At 39.1% G+C, this 16,087-nt stretch overlaps 1 protein-coding gene across 1 annotated transcript in view; it reads left to right on the top strand.

Annotated features, from left to right (window-relative positions):
- Positions 1 to 14,048: 14,048 nt before the first annotated feature.
- The window catches only part of STK33 (serine/threonine kinase 33), a 264,638-nt gene continuing 262,599 nt past the window's right edge, over positions 14,049 to 16,087 (top strand). Inside the window, exon 1 of the mRNA XM_074275720.1 lies at positions 14,049 to 14,067. The gene's annotated coding sequence lies outside the window, so the exon portion shown is untranslated. The remainder of the gene's footprint in view (positions 14,068 to 16,087) is intronic.

Below are 16,087 nucleotides of genomic sequence, written 5' to 3'. Positions count from 1 at the left end.
TAGGTCAGTTGTGATCCTTGGTAATGTTCCCTTCTCATTGTGAATTGATGTTTCTAATATTTTATTCTTCCTCCATCCCTTCTGCCTTGGGATAGAAGGACACTTCTGCTTTAAGGTGACTAGAATCTAGTTTTGAAACTAAAAGAGTCTAAGAATCAGGATTCAAATATCTTTTTCTTCTGGATAACTCATTAATCTCTCCACAGCATATGCCAAACACTGCCATGCTGAGGAGCCTCAGTATCATGATGAAGTTCCTTCTCACTTTTTCCAAACCTTGCTTTAGCAAGGTCATCCTGGTGCTTAGCCCCTATTCCTAGGACACTTGCTCTTTGGTTCAGGGGCTGTGTGTGCATGTCTGTCCCTGAAGAGCATTCTTTGATCAAGACCTCGGTCCTGACGGCCATCCTGGAATGAACTCAAGATATTCAGCCTTGTTCCCAACATGCTCAGCTTCATCTAAACTGATCCAAACCCATCCTGGCACCTAGTGGCAGCTGCTACCAAGACCTTTTCCCAGGACTGAGTCAGAGTTTTTGCAACAAATTTTGAGCAAGAGATCCTAGGCTCAAAAGATATCTTCTCTCCAAGCACCACGCCTCATATAGGCAACCCCATTTGCAGCTCTAGTAGTTGTGGGGCAGAGGGATGAATAGAGAAGATGAGCCTTCCTGGTCAGCCTATTGAGTGTCCTAGAGAAACCAATCAAACTTCAGTTCCCCACCAATGACCTTCCTGGTCTTGATAGGAAGACAAATATTCTTGATTTCACTTGGGCACCAGATGGGTGGTTAGTAAAGACAATAAGAAACCTCACCCAATAGCAGCCCCAGGATGTGACTGTAGGGGAAGGTGAGGGCAGTATTTGTTGGTACCTAAAACCAGGGCTCTCATAGGTCATAAATGGCATTGCACAGCAGAGCAGCTCCCCAGTGACTGAGAATAATTCTCATAATTATCTGATAGAACCACCTCTTTATTAGCAGTCCAATAAGTTTGTGTCTTGTGTTTCTCTCACTGCTGTGATTTGGAGGGGAGGGCTCTTGATTTTTAAAAAATGTAAAATATAGGATTAAAGGGCAACATTAAAAGAACCACTACCCCCAGTGGCTTTCTTCAGTGTGCTCATTTTGTAAAGTCTAGTGATCACTCCAGCATCACTCCAAATGTCACTTCCTAGACCCTTCACATTGTTAACAGAGCCTGACCAAAATGGCGGAGAGAATTCAGCCCAGAAGAAGCATCGTCTGGCGAGCAGGAGTGAAGACAGCCTGGCCAGAGCCCAAGTCCTCCAGGGGCTGGCCATTCCTGCCCTCGGCCAGGGATAACTTCTGGGCCTCTAGGTATTGGTGCATCACCCTCGATCTTTGAGCAAGTGTTCTTCATTCAGCAGTCCTAAGAGCCAGTGGTAGGAAAGAGGAAGTAGAGACCAGACTTTGTTGGTTTATCTTAAGTCATCAAACCAGGCAGAAATTCAGAATAGAAATGTTATATTTTCTCTTGTCTCCTTGAATTAATTTAGCTACAATGCTGTCCAGAAGCTAGATGAATGACTGGAAGAAGTTCCCTTCTTCCAAAGGATTCTGTGTTTCTCTGCCTGGAGCTATTAGCTTAGAAGAAAGAATAAGCCTCTGGTGAGCTTGGGAGTAGGGCAAGAGGAAGTTGGGCTACTCTGTGATTAGGGATGAAGGTCTGTCAATCACAGTAGTTTCAAATAGGACAGAATTCATGGCTCTTTTCTGTGATATTTGGAGCCAGGCAGCTTGGATCCTGGAGAACTCCATCATCTGGACAGAACCGTATACATACACCCTTGGGGGTCACTTCCCCAAGGAACTCTCACAGAAACTCCACTTCCACTCACCAGTGACTGACAGGAGTCCAGCACCATCAAAATACATTTAAACATAGTTGCCATTAGTTTCAAAGGGTCATAGATTCAGAGCTAGAAGGTACACTACCGGCCATCTAGTCCAATTCCTTTCATTTGATAAATGAGAACCTGAGGTCCAAAGAGAGTAAGATAAAGAAATAGGAGCAGAATTGGCTCTGAACCATGTCCTGTTTTAAATTCAGTGCCTTCTCTGCTGTCCTGAGTCAGTCTGCACCCCCTCCCCAAATTCTCCCAAACCACAGCCTTCTAATTCATCTTTCAGCTCAGAGCTTTCTGTCCCCTTCCCCCTTCATGTTCCTCAAAGTCTCATGTGTACTTCTTTGGTCTGAATCCTGCCACTAGAGTTAGAAATTTAATCGAACAACGTATTGAGGGACTACTATGCTCCTAACTCTGGTTGGCATTGGGGATGTGAGCATGAAAGAAGTTGTATGTCAGGATGTTCACAATACAATAGGGAAGATAAAAACTATATGTAAATTACAGATCAATTTCTTGTGGGCTGTCAGTCAACTCGCACCACCTGTCCTCGAGGAGTCCACAGTCTAGTGGGGGTGGAAGGATGATATGAGAACTGTGCACAAACTACAAATTAGAATAAATTATACCTCAGAGGGGAGGCTCTGTGGTTGCAAGGGACTGGGAAATGACTTTCTGTAGGTGGTGAGATACTGACTGAGACTTGAAGGGAGCCAGGGAAGCCGAGAAGTAGAAGAGAGCCTTTCAAACATGGGGGACAGCCAGTAAAAACATTGGGTCAGGAGATGGATGTTGGAGGAACAGCCAGGAGCCTAGTGTTACTGGATCACAGTATCCTTGGAACAGTAGAAAGGGACCAGCTATGAAGAGCTTTTAAAGTCAACAAGAGAGGCAAAAAGAGGATTTTGTTACCTCGATGTGATAGGGAGCTAATGGAGAGGATTGTGGAAGAGCCAACATGGATCTGCAGGAAGGTCCGTCTGACAGCCGAATGTAGGATGGACTGCAGTGGGGAGAGCCTTGGAGCAGGCAAACCAACTGGCTTGATATGGAGAAAGTGATCTTTTAAAAAAATTTCTGGGAAGTGGTTCATGGAAGAAGCAATCTCTTTGCTAGACCTTGCTGGGAAAGAGAATTTAACCAGCTGTGATGCTGAATTCAATGACCTTTAAGGCATTGGTGACAGCAGAGTAAAGGCAGGACAGACCGGGTAGGGCAAGAATCGAGGAAGGGCAAAAAGTCTAGCTCTCCTGAGGCTAACTTACTCTGGTGCTTTAAGGGTCAAGGCTCTCACCAGCATGGAATCTTGCCCCTGAAGCAGAACATAACTTAGTAGATGATGAGCGCTCCTAAATCACAGCATGTTAGGGTTTTAAACTTCCTCTCAACTCCTGCAGAGTCATCTCCCCCTCTCAAAAGCCTCATGTCCCACAGTTTTCCTTCCTACAATATTGGCTCCCTAAAAGCAGGGACAATGCATTCCCTACAACTTTTGATTCGATGGCAATAAATCAGATGTGCCTAGTGCTTTATAACTTATAGAAATGAGATCCTAGCCATTATCTTATTTCATCTTCATGATCCATTGGTGGGGCTGAAGGGAGGGGAAGTGGAGGAATGCAGGGGAGGGAGCCCAAGAGAGAAAGAGAAATATTTGATATCCCACTATGTGATAGTGTTAGAGTCAGGAATTAAATTCCGGTTTGGGAAGCTTTCTCAGCCTTTTCAGTAAAGCCTGGTTTTTAGTATTAAAATATTTTTAGGAGATAATCCATATGGTTTATGGATCCTAGTGAAATGCCTATTCCCATTGGGAAATGTCGTAGGCTGATGAATCTTTTCCACTGGGACTGTGGAAAATGGTTTGGGCATTTTGATGGAATCTATGATTAGATGAAACTTAAGGGACTTCGTGATTCTATTTGGAGGTTTATGTGGCTAGACCCCATAGTTGCTGAACAAGAATTTTGAGGCATGAGCCTATACCAGATTTCAGTGACAGGCCCAGTATATCTTATCACATCCTTTAAGGAGATAACTATCTCAGAAAGACATGGCCAGACCCTTAAATTTAAAAGATCAGAGTTTTGTTTCATCCCTGTTGACCAAGAAGCATGATTCATCTGGGAAACTAGTTTTTATGCCATCACATGAGGGATGGAGAGGGGAAATCTAGGTTATTTTTTCTATTAAAGATGTAACATACAAAGCAACTCTAACTATCCATATGTCCTCTTAGAGGCTTTTGTGTGGTCTTAGACATTTTGACACCCAGACTGAAGTCAACCTGGTATCCAATAATTATAATTATGCAGGGGATACCAAAGCCTTTAAGTCTCCAGGATGGGAGAAGGAAGAAAGTCCCTCTGAGATAATGTCATTGAAATATGAATTGGGAGTTTCCAACTGGTATTAAAAAAAAGTATTATCCTTAGACTTGACTTGATGGTCCCTGAATTAATTATATGTATGTCCCTTCTTGAGCTGCATCCACTTAGGGAATCTTTTCTGGTTTGGGAAGCTTTCTCCACACAAAAATGAAAAGGGCCTTCTTAGCAGAGCCCGGCTCTTAGTATTTAATCTTTAGGAGAGAATCCGTATGATTTGTGGAGATGGTACGATATGCCCATAGGCATGGGTATGTGTGTGTACACTTGTACAAGTACGGCACTTTGAATTTCAGTTTCCTCATCTCTAAAATGGAGTTAATCATACTGCCTTCCTCATAAGGTTATCAGGAAGGTTCTTTTATGAGCTATAAAGGAATTATGTAAATTTAAAATTATAATTTCTCATTTTCTAAGGAAAAAAGAAAAAACCTTCCACAAATAACAGATATACTGATATTTTATTATCATTATGGAATAATTGAAAGAGTCAGTGATGACTTGATTTTGAGAAATGGCTTAAAGGATATCAAGAGCAGGACTAAAAAAGATCATGTGTGCCATTGGAATTTTCTGGATTTGGTATGAGAGAGTTGGGGTTTAAAGCCAACTCTGCTATTGATTATCTATGTAACCCTAGAACAAGGTTCTCTAGATCTTAGTTTCTTTATAAAGTACAAGGGTCAGACCAGATGACCTCAGAATTTCCTCTTCTTTATGTCTAATGATCAAATATTGAAGGTTTTAATTTTATTAGGCAGATCTTTTATAGAGGATCTATGGGGACAACATGGATGATAATCCCACAATGTTATGTATACCGAATGTCAGCCATCAGGTTTTATTCTCTAGGGATGGATATTGGGATTGGGAATTGTAGAATGGAGCTGCATCTACATCCTGATCACAGCCTCATTAGTACATACTTTTCCTGTTTTGATGCATAATATGTATGGACTCTGCAACAACAAAAGCCCTGATCCTTGACTGACATATTCAACTACCACCATCCCAATTCCTCACCATGATGGTGCAAGGGGAGAAAACCTAGATCCAGATGCCCCTGAAATTGTAACCATACCCAGTTTCAATCAGCCTCTGCCCTCTTTCACATTTTCACAACATAATCTTCACTACAACGAAGCTGATTTGATAAAACATATAACAGCCCCATCTTCCCTAAGATGTGGACAGAGTAGATGAGAAGAGGGAGAAAGGAGGGAAAAGTTAGTACTAGTATCAGTGTAGAAGGATAAGTGTCCACAATTAAGGAGGAAATCACAGATCTAACAATATTCAACATGGGAGATTGGATGTAAGGTTGGGCACACACCAGGATTCTGAACACCAAGAACTTGATATTTTGGGATTAAATAGGAAGCAAATTGGAAATGTATGAAAAGGGAAATTAATATCATCACACATAAAGTAGAAGCTATTGGAATAAACTTAAAAGAAACCATGAGATGGCTCGTAATGCTCCTCCAAGCAGCAGAAAGCTGTTGGTGATACTTTGCTGTCTAAGTCAGGATTCTCAGAGTAAAAGAGTAATTTCTCTCATCTCTTTCTCAACAACACTTAAAGCTCAAGCAGAGGAGCCAGGGAGGATTTTCCTAATTTGGCTCAGGGTGCTGTCTCAAAGCATTCAGCCAGGAGAGAGAGAGAATGTTGGTGCTGAATTTCCGAAGAAGTCTGAATGTCATGGAAATATCCATTTCTCCCAGCACCCGCTACAGCTGGGCAGCCCTCCAGCAGCAGGAGGCACCATAGGGAAGATTTGGCCATTCCTGCTATTTAATAAAACACTTTTAATTAAAGTGCTAGGCACACCTGGAACAAGCTAATGAGACCATTTAAAGCTGCTCTTGGGACTTCCAGCAGCAAGGGGCTGAGCTGAACTTGTATTGAAGGTGAAGAAAGGCTCTGGTTCATCAGCAGCTCCCCGATGACTTTTCTGACCACCAAGGGGTCTAGGATAAAGATGAAAAAAAGGAGTAGGGAGGTCAGTTTTAAATCTTCCCATTCCACAAAAGTTTCTTAAGAAAGACAGGGAAAGAGGGTGAAAAGACAGCATTTTCTTCAGAGACTTCTGAAATGTCTTTGCTTCCGATAATGTCTAAAATTCCCTATACCATCTCTAGAAAAACGTAGTTAAATGAAACATTTGGGGATATCTCTTACCTGAAACAGGAAAACATCCCGTCCAACATTGTCCATAAATGATCAACCAGCTTCTCCATGAAGGCTTTCAGTAGAAGGATATTCACTACCTCCTGAAACATCCCCTTTCCACTTTTGGACACCTCAAATGGTTAGAAAGTTTGAAAAAATGGGGGGGGGGCCAGCTAAATGGTACAGAGGGTAAGATACAAGTCTTGGACTCAGAGCATTTGAGTTAAAATCTGGCCTGGGCACTTACCACTTAACTGGGCAAGTCACTTAACCCCGATTTCCTCACCACCCCCCAAAAAAATGAAAAAAGGAAGAAAGGAAGTCTGGGGATAAGACTTGGTGGTGAATTTTTTATTTTCTCTAGGAGTGAATTGTGGGAGTAAACCATGTCCAGGTTGAACAAATAATCGCCATGCCTATGAGCTCTGTTAGTCCAGAAAATAACCTCCAGGAATATTGGTGAAATCACAAAATCACCTGCTGCACTAGAGTTTGTCTCCAGTCTGAGTTGACATGACACCCTGTCTTTCATTGTCTAAACACTAACAACTAAAATACAAATGAACAATTTATTCCCTCTCAATTACTACCAACTATTTTGAAAAGCAATAGAAATGTCACTAAGAGTAATTTAATAATTAAAAATAATTTAAAGAAAAACAATTTTAAATTTGGAAAGGACTTGAGATATTCTTTGTTCCTGAGACATTTCCTTCTTTCCCACTGGAGTGTTCTCTCCCAAGTTTTCTGCCTGTTGACACTGTATTCAAACTTTAAGGTCCAACCTGAAGGTCATCTCCTCCAGGAAGGCTTTGTTGATCTTGCCCAAATGAAAATCATCTCTTTTCTCTTTCCTTGAATATTTCATTCCACTTTTTGGTACTTTCCAAGTATTTTTTTATAAAGCCATAGATGTTTGTAAACATTTTTAACACTTCCACCAAACTGGGAGCTTTGTTGATCAAAGGAACTGTGTTCATTTTTGTGCTCTAAACAATGCCTAACACATAACAGGATCTATACAAAGTATTAGACTCAAGAATTGTAGTCAAAGTGGTAGTTAGGTAGAAATCCCCCTGAAAAATGACCATCTAGCCTCCATTGAAATGGGATTTGAATATGGGAAACTCATTACTTCCTAAGAAAGCCCATTCAATTTTTGGACTGCTCAAATTGTTAAGAATTTTTTTTTCTCCTGTCAAGCTGAAATTTGCTCATTCTTTCCAGTCCTATCTTTTGAGGTCAAGTAGAAATCTAATTCTTATAGTGACAGTTTTTCAAATACTTGGAGACGATGATTATGATTCAGAGTCTTTTTCTCCTCCAGGTTAAAAACCCCAGATTCTTTTTTTTTTTCCAATTAGTCAATCAGCATTTATTTATTTATTTTAAATTAATTTTATAAAATTTTTTTGACAGTACATATGCATGGGTAATTTTTTTTTTTACAACATTATCCCTTGTATTCACTTTTCCAAATTTTCCCCTCCCTCCCTCTACTCCCTCCCCTAGATGACAGGCAGTCCCATGCATGTTAAATGTGTTACAGTATATCCTAGATACAATATATGTGTGTAAAACCAAATTTCTTGTTGCACGATAAGAATTGGATTCCACAGGTATAAGTAACCTGGGTAGAAAGACAATAGTGCAAACAAAAAGCCCCAGATTCTTTAATGAAGTTTCTTGAATCAGAATATATTCTCTTGGGGGTAAGCTTTGGTCTGATCTCCTTTTCAGCCCTGACCAGAGTGAGAAGGCTTTCTTCTCTTGTCATTTAAGTTGATTTTCAGATCCCAGGTCTCATGAATTTTTTGAGAGGTATGAAATTTCACTGATAGTGATCAACAGACTTAAAGATGGAAGAGGCTGGAGGGATAGTTCAGCTTTTTCATTTCATTTTCATAGTTGAGATCCACAGAGGGCAAGTTATTACCCAGAGTCACCCAGCAAGTTGTTAGAGATAAAACAAAGATGAGAATCCACATCTACACTATGTTGTATCGCGTTCTTTTGAGTAAAGCATTATTCTTTCCAGTCTATTTTTTCAAAGTACAAGTATTCTTGGTCAACACCCACAAACCCCCACACCCCAGCAATGTCCAGCCCTCTCTCTATATCATCAGCTCTACTGTTCTTCCTCAAGAGTTGAGCATATTAAGCATTCTTTAAAAAGGTTTCTGAGGCTGCTATGTGTCCATAGAGCCAGCAGGTGGTGCTCTTAGCCCTCATTTTGACTTAATCTGGAGCTGTCCAGGGAGAAAAGGATGGGGAAAGAGCTTTGTTAGGTAACTAGTGGGTGCTGAATTTCTTAGTCCAGGGTTGTCTCTGGAACCATCCAAGAAACCAAAGGTTCATTTGTGAAGAGCTCACGCAATCTCCACCATCCTGCTGGACAATCTTCCATGTTTGAGTCACAGAAGTTCAGAGTTCATCTATTTTAACCCACTTACTAATCAGGAGTCCCCACTGCAACATCCCCAGTGTTTATCCAGATTTTATTTCAATACTCCAACGAGAAGGAATTAATTACCTTCCAAGGCAGCTTATTTCCCTTTTAGGAAGTGTGTTGTTCCCATCACACTGACCAACTGATCCTTGTTTTGCTCCCTAATGTCAAGCAGAACACAGTAGAATCTCTCTTTCCCCATGGTGAGTCTTCCAGTACTTGAAGATACCATATTTTCCTTAGGGCTTCTCTTTTTAAGGCAAAATATATCAAGTTTCTTTTACTTATATACATATGGCTTGATTTTCAAACACTTTACCATTGAGTTGGGGTCATTTATTAGGAAAGATGAGCCTAATCTCAACCAAAAACCCAAGCTTCAATTGGCAATTGGGCCCAGAAGTGGCTTTTACCTCTCAATAATCTGCTGGATATAGGGGATAAACCAGGCATTGGTCAAACTGTATAGACCTCTGGTGGGGAGGGGCCAAAGGTCAGAAAGGGAGCAAAATCTGCTAGCACATTCATTCCAGAGTAGCCAAATGTTAGACTTTATAGTCTCATTTTTGTGATTAAAATTATTAAGCAGACATTTTCAACATAGTCATTCATACCAGAATAAAAAAATGTGAAAACTTCCCAAGTTTCTTGGGATATTTACATCTAAGGCTTCAGGTTACACTGGAATAATAAGCTAGAATAATACCACCAAACTGTTTACAATTATAGAGTGAGTTGAGAAGGTCTTGTTTTATTTGAATTCTAACCTAGAGAAATAATCTTTTCTTTTTCCCATTGACTTTTTTAAAACTGAAAAGCAGAGCAAAGTTAGAATTGGCTTCACAAAAGCTTTTCAAGTAGCTGAAAAAGATCTGGTAACCTGTCTAAATTGGCACTAGGTTGGCTGGACATTTGCAAATATCTTTCTCTCCTTAAGGTTCAATAAAAATTATTTGTGCCAGGCTTTTTATGTTTACCTGTAGGAGAGATGCAATGATAAGGTACAGCTTTTGGCCTCAAGATGATGCTTCAGAAAAAGCCAGTTTCCCTTTCTTGTCTGGTAAGTGAAGCTACACAGAGTGAAAGCAGAGGATGTGAACATTATCCTTCTTTGGTCTGGAAAGGGAGAATAAACTCACAGTGAAAGGAAGGGAATATGTTTGAAAGCTCAACTGGAATTTAAGATCACTACATGTCCCAGGTAAGTTTAATCTATTTGTATAGGTGAATGATATATTTAATGTTAGCAAGCAGAAATTTTGGGATTTCAGGGGAGAGATCTGTGGAAACAATTTCCATTTATATTTAATGAGATAAGACACGTAAGGAAAAAAATCCCAGGTAGCAAAGGAAGTGATTCTGGAAATGAAAGTTACATAATATGGCATATAAAAAAGTTCAAGAGACATAATTTTCTTGTTAATTAATCATTTTACTAATTATGACTAGCAAATAATAAAGATGGTCATTTGGCCATTTCTTATAAGCCAAAGACCCTTCATGGAGGCCCCTCAATGCGAATATGCTTTTGGAAGAGTGGGTGTCCTAGACAGGTGACAATAAACTCTGATTAGTTAACAATTAAATGAGAGAATGAAACTTGTAATGAGAGATAGGCTTATTCTAATGAAGGGCTGAAAGATGACTGATCAATCAGTCCTGGACTCAGACACTTATCTCTTCTCAGCCCAACCCAGTCTAGGGCAATCTAGACAAAAGGAAAATCCACTTTCACTCACATCTTTCAGACTAAAATACAATGGGCTAGAATTCACCAATTCACCTAGACTAGAATTCCTTTATCTTTTGATCAAATCTAAGTTTTCTCAGTTGGACAAGTTTCACCCAAGATTTCATCTCATTATCAGCCCTGCCTTTCAAAGGCTGGCTGAATAACCTACAGGGACTGGTTTTTGAATGAGGAAATAGAAAGGAAGAAAAAACCCTTACTCCTAATTCAATAATTGGCTATTAATGCAAGAGAGAAATAATCATCTCTCTCAAAAGGAAAGCATTTCTATGCCTGAGCAAACAGATCCAATGAAAATGTTTGTGTCTTTTTGCCTTAATGTGTTTTTCTTTTCTTAATCTCTCAGAAAAGTTTTTTTTGTTTTTTTTTTTTTTTTTAATCTCAGCTATGTGTCAGGGATTAATTGATTCTACCTAGAGTGGGAGTGCTAGAAACTTGGAGAGATTCATAGGATTACAAATTTGGATCTGGAAGGGACTTTAGAAACCGTTCCACTCCTCCTTTTCCTGATGAGGAAACTGAGACACAAAAAGATTCAATGACTTTCCCAGGATCACATAGCTAGGTTGTATTTGGAGAAGGATTTGAACCCATTTTCCAGACTCCAAGGCCAGCACTCTATCTCATTCAAAGACTATAGTTAAGTGGAGAGCTGCAAGTACAATATAAGCAAGAATGTGGTGTAGCTTGCTAGGGGTGGTAGATGTAATCCAAGGCTTCCAGAGAAGAAGCTAAGGTATGAAGGAACATATGTCTCGGCAATGTTCCTTTCCCTGTCCCTGCTTTGGGTCTTCTACAACTACAGTAACTCTTCCTTTAAGACTTGGTTCATACACCCAGAGAAGGAACACAGGGAAGTGAATGTAAATTGTTAGCTCTACTGTCTATCTACCCAGGTTACTTACACCTTAGGAATCTAATACTTAATGTGCAACAAGAAAATGGTTATTTACACACATATATTGTATCTAGGTTATATTGTAATACATGTAAAATGTATGGGATTACCTGTCATCGGGGGGAGGGAGTGGAGGGAGGGAGGGGATAATTTGGAAAAATGAATACAAGGGATAATATTATAAAAAAATTACTCATGAATATATACTGTGAAAAAAAATTATAAATAAAAAAAATAAATAAAATGAAAAAAAAAAAAAAAAGACTTGGTTCAGAGGCCAAGGAAGTTGGAATTCTCATATTCTCTGCAGAGAGAGTGGGCTTCTAAGGAATTGCTCAAACTAGAAAAGATTAGCTCTATACCTGATAATTGTCACTTCTCCTAGATCCTAGTCTGTCTCCTAAATGGGAATAAGTCACACGCTAGAAAAGCAGAAACTATCTTACCTCTCTAGGAGCCAATTCCTTTCTCCTCTTTCTTTTATATGCTTAGTTAGCAATGAGCATCAGGACTCCTGGATGTATGCTAAGCTCTTTAATAGGTCTCAGTTTCACTGAGGCAACCTTTCAGTGATCATCATTCTGAAAATAGTGGGAATTTAACTAAAGCTCTGTTGAGCTCATTTGTGCATGGATCACTTTGAAAACAGGGATTGTCTATTACCTTTCTGTGTAGCCCCAGTGCTTAGCATAGAGTAGGTGCTTAATACATGCTTTTTGACTGGCTGAATAGATGAATTGGATCAGGGTTTCCCCTCCCTCTCTGTCACTCTGTTGGATGGGGTGTACTTGGAACTGATTTATTTATACCTCTATCTCAACCTAATCCTTTTTAATTGGGTTTGGTTTAGAACTATAGATTTGTGGACTTTCCGATCTGGAAGGGGCCTCAGGGGTAATTTAATCCAACTTCTTGCTCAGGGCAGGAATCCCCTCTATAGAATCACTGGTGATTATTCATCCAGCCCCTGCCTGAACATATCCAGAAATAGGAACTCAACACCTATAATGATTAACTTTAATTAGCTTCCTTCCCTCAAGCTGCTCTTTGGAGTCTGTTAGGCTGGGATTGAGTTGTTTTTACTGGAATAGATGGCATTTGTTTCCCACATTCTGGAAAATTGTGATGTTGGGACTTTACTAGCAGCCATCTCAGAGGGTTCCTATGGAAAATCTTCGGGTTCAGCCCCTCTCATAATTTCACTAGAGAATTGTCAGCTGCTATGGACAACTAACATATCATTGTGTCCGAAGAGAGGTTGTCCTGGTTCCTAAAATACATCTTATCTAAAACTTGAGTGTGCTCAATTTTTCAGTATATAGGGAATATTTATCATTATCTTTTCCTGCCATTTTAACCAGTCTGAGAGGTGTGTACTTCAGAATTATCTTAATTTGCATTTCTCTGATCAATAGTGGTTTAAAGACCTTTTCATATGACTAGAAATAGTTTTAATTTCTTCATCTGAAAAATGTCCATATCCTTTGACCATTTATCAATTGGAGAATGGCTTGCATTCTTATAAATTTGAGTCAGTTCTCTAGTATATAGGGAATAAACATTTATACAGCACCTACTGTGTACCAGGCACTGCACGTACTAAGCACTTTACAAATATTATCTCTTAGTAACACTGGGAAGTAGGTAGGATTATTATCCCACTTGTTCAGGGATATGCATCCCAGCAAGTATCCGAAGCTGGATTTGAACTCAAGACTTCCTAATTCTAGATTCAGAACTGTATACGTTGTACTGGATTTGTTTCCTTTCAAAGGAAACTCATTACAGGACTTTTCTACACAGTCTTGTGTTGCCAAAAGGCCTGTATTATGACTAGTATAGCATATAGAACTGGTAATTTGTTAAGTTACCGGACAGGAGGTGCCTATCTGGCTCCTCAATGAGGTTTAATTTGAAAGATAAATAAGGAAAATGAATCTTTCTGATTCTAAGCTTGGCACTCTATGCATTATGATACCACCTAGCTGCCCTACACCTTAATTAATTAATTAATCAAATTATTAATACTTACTTCTTTAGTGACTATCCCTCATGACTGGAATTCTCTTCCTATCTTCATTTCCTGTTTCCTGGTTTCTTTTTGGTCTTAGCTAATGTCTCACCTGTAAGAAGCATTTCCTGATCACTCTCATAGAGTCTTCCCTCTAAAAGTACCTTCAATTTAACCTGTATACATCTTGTTTGTACATATTTATTTGCCTGCTATTTCCCCATAATAGTACAATCTTCTTGAGGACAGGAAAAGTTTTTGTCTTTCTTTATATGCTTGGTGCTTAGCATAATTCCTGGCACATAGTAAGTACTTTATAAATGTCTTTTGTTGCTTGCTTGACTAAATCACAGGTTCCTGAACTGTTGAAATAATAAACAAGCACCAGAAGCGATGTGCTGCTTGGGTAGACAAGGAACTTAGGTCAGTTTGTAAGTAGAAACAGATTGGGACACGACGAAAAATCTGGATTTTTCAGTCTGCCAAGCAGAAGAGAAGCTGAGGCTGAACTAAGGACTTACAAAGAGGTAAGCAAGCTGTGGGAATGCCTTAAAAATTACATGTCATAATTTTTTTCATGTCCTGTTATTTATCAACTCAAAGAGGGTTGTTTCCACATTTACTTTCATTGATTTTAGGAAAATTACAGATTCAATTATGGAACATTAGAATTGAAAAGGATCCGAGAAATCATCTGATCAACAATGACACTTTACAGATGGTAAACTAAAGCCCAGAAGAAGAGATTTGTTTAAGGTGACACAAAACATTAGCAGACTCAAGGCATTGGTAATAGTAGCTAAAATATTTTCTCTCTATCTCTATCTCTATCTCTCTCAACTCTCTGTCTCTCTCTCTGTTTCTCTATCTCCTCTATATCTGTCTCTGTGTTTCTGTCTCTCTTTGTCCCTATCTTTATCTTTCTCCTCCCTTTTTCTGTTTCTCTTTGTGTCTTTCTCCCTCTGTTTCTGCCTCTGTCTGTCTCTCTGTCTCTGTCTCTCATCTTTCTGGGTCTCTCTTTCTCTGTTTCTGTGGCTCTCTATCTCTGGGGTCTCTGTGTCTGTTTCTGATACATATACATATATTCTATATATAGAGTGTTTCAAAAGCTTTATGAAGCTTTTATAGCTTAACACTTCACTAAAACTTTTGCAACCCCCTGTGTATATTACTTTATAGTTTGTAAGATGTTTTATATCTGTGATCTCCTTCAAGTCTTACTATAATCCTGTGAGGTAGATGGTGTAAGGATTATTAGCTCTATTTTTAAACTTAATATTATTATATTTTTTCCAATTACATTAAAAATAGTTTTCAACATTCATCTTTGTAAGATTTTGAGCTCCAAATTTTTCTCCTTGCCCTCTCTTTCCTCTCTCTCCAAAATAGCGAGCAATCTAATATAGGCTAAACACATACAATCATGTTAACCATATTTCCACACTACTCATGTTGTGAAAGAAGACTGAGAACAAAAACAAAAATGATGAGAAAGAAAAAAAAGCAAAAAATGAAAATATTCTGCTTTGATCTATATTCAGACTCCATCAGGAGTCACTTGGAATTGTCTTGGATCATTGCATTACTGAGAAGAGCTATTAGCTCCATTTTATAGATAAGAAAACTGAGATCACGATAGTCATAGTATTTCCTGCAGTCACATGGAAAGTAACAGGAAATGGGTTGTCGAATGAAGGACTCTGGCTTTGGGGTCCTGAGACCCAGGTTCAAATTCTGACTTTGTTACTTGCTGTTTATGTGATCTCAGACAAGTCAAGTCCATTCCCTGGAGCTAAAGATCTACAAATGTAAAATGTAAAGTCTCTTCCAATTCAAAATCCAATATCGGCAGAGCTGGAGCCTGAAGCCATGTCTCCTCATTCCAAATCCTATTTGAAATTCCTATTTGGAATAAGCTATTTCCACTGGAACACAGTCCCCCTAGTGAGATGTGATTATAGGGGTTCACTTGGAGGGGGAGACATGGGAGAGTGTGGATAATGGCCTATGTTCTTGGTTTGCTTACCTGCCCAATTCACACCCTCTCACCCATTTGAAACCTAGGGGATATTATACACTGGGGTTTTCTTTCAGGCACCAACACGGGATGAGCTTGGGAAAAATCTTTGAAATTATTTACTATGGATTTAGTTTAGGAAAGTTGGGATGAGCAGATAGAGTGGGAAAGGAAAGTTTGGGTATAGAGGCAATAGATTTAATATTGCTATTGGGTTATTATCTGAACTGACCTGATCCTTTGTTTTATTATTTATTCCTTAGGTTTTTTAATTTTAAAAATGGGGTTAGTGTTACTTATTTTAGTATTATAAGAAAGTCAAAGAATCACAGAATTTTAAGACTTAAAACATGTGTTAAAGATCATCTATACAACCTATAATTCATCAAGAATCCTCCGTATAACACTTTGCTAAACAAGATTGAATGCAAGGTGTTTTTAAGATGCAAGTTGTAATATTATTCCCTGCATGTTTACTTAAGGCATAGTCTGATTTAAGATATATTTGTTTACGGTAGAAGGAGCCTTGG

Source organism: Sminthopsis crassicaudata, chromosome 6, assembly GCF_048593235.1.
Source record: "Sminthopsis crassicaudata isolate SCR6 chromosome 6, ASM4859323v1, whole genome shotgun sequence".
Classification (NCBI taxonomy): Eukaryota; Metazoa; Chordata; class Mammalia; order Dasyuromorphia; family Dasyuridae; genus Sminthopsis; species Sminthopsis crassicaudata.
The sequence above is the reverse complement of the archived record's forward strand: the minus strand, read 5'-3'. Positions and strand labels throughout refer to the sequence as shown.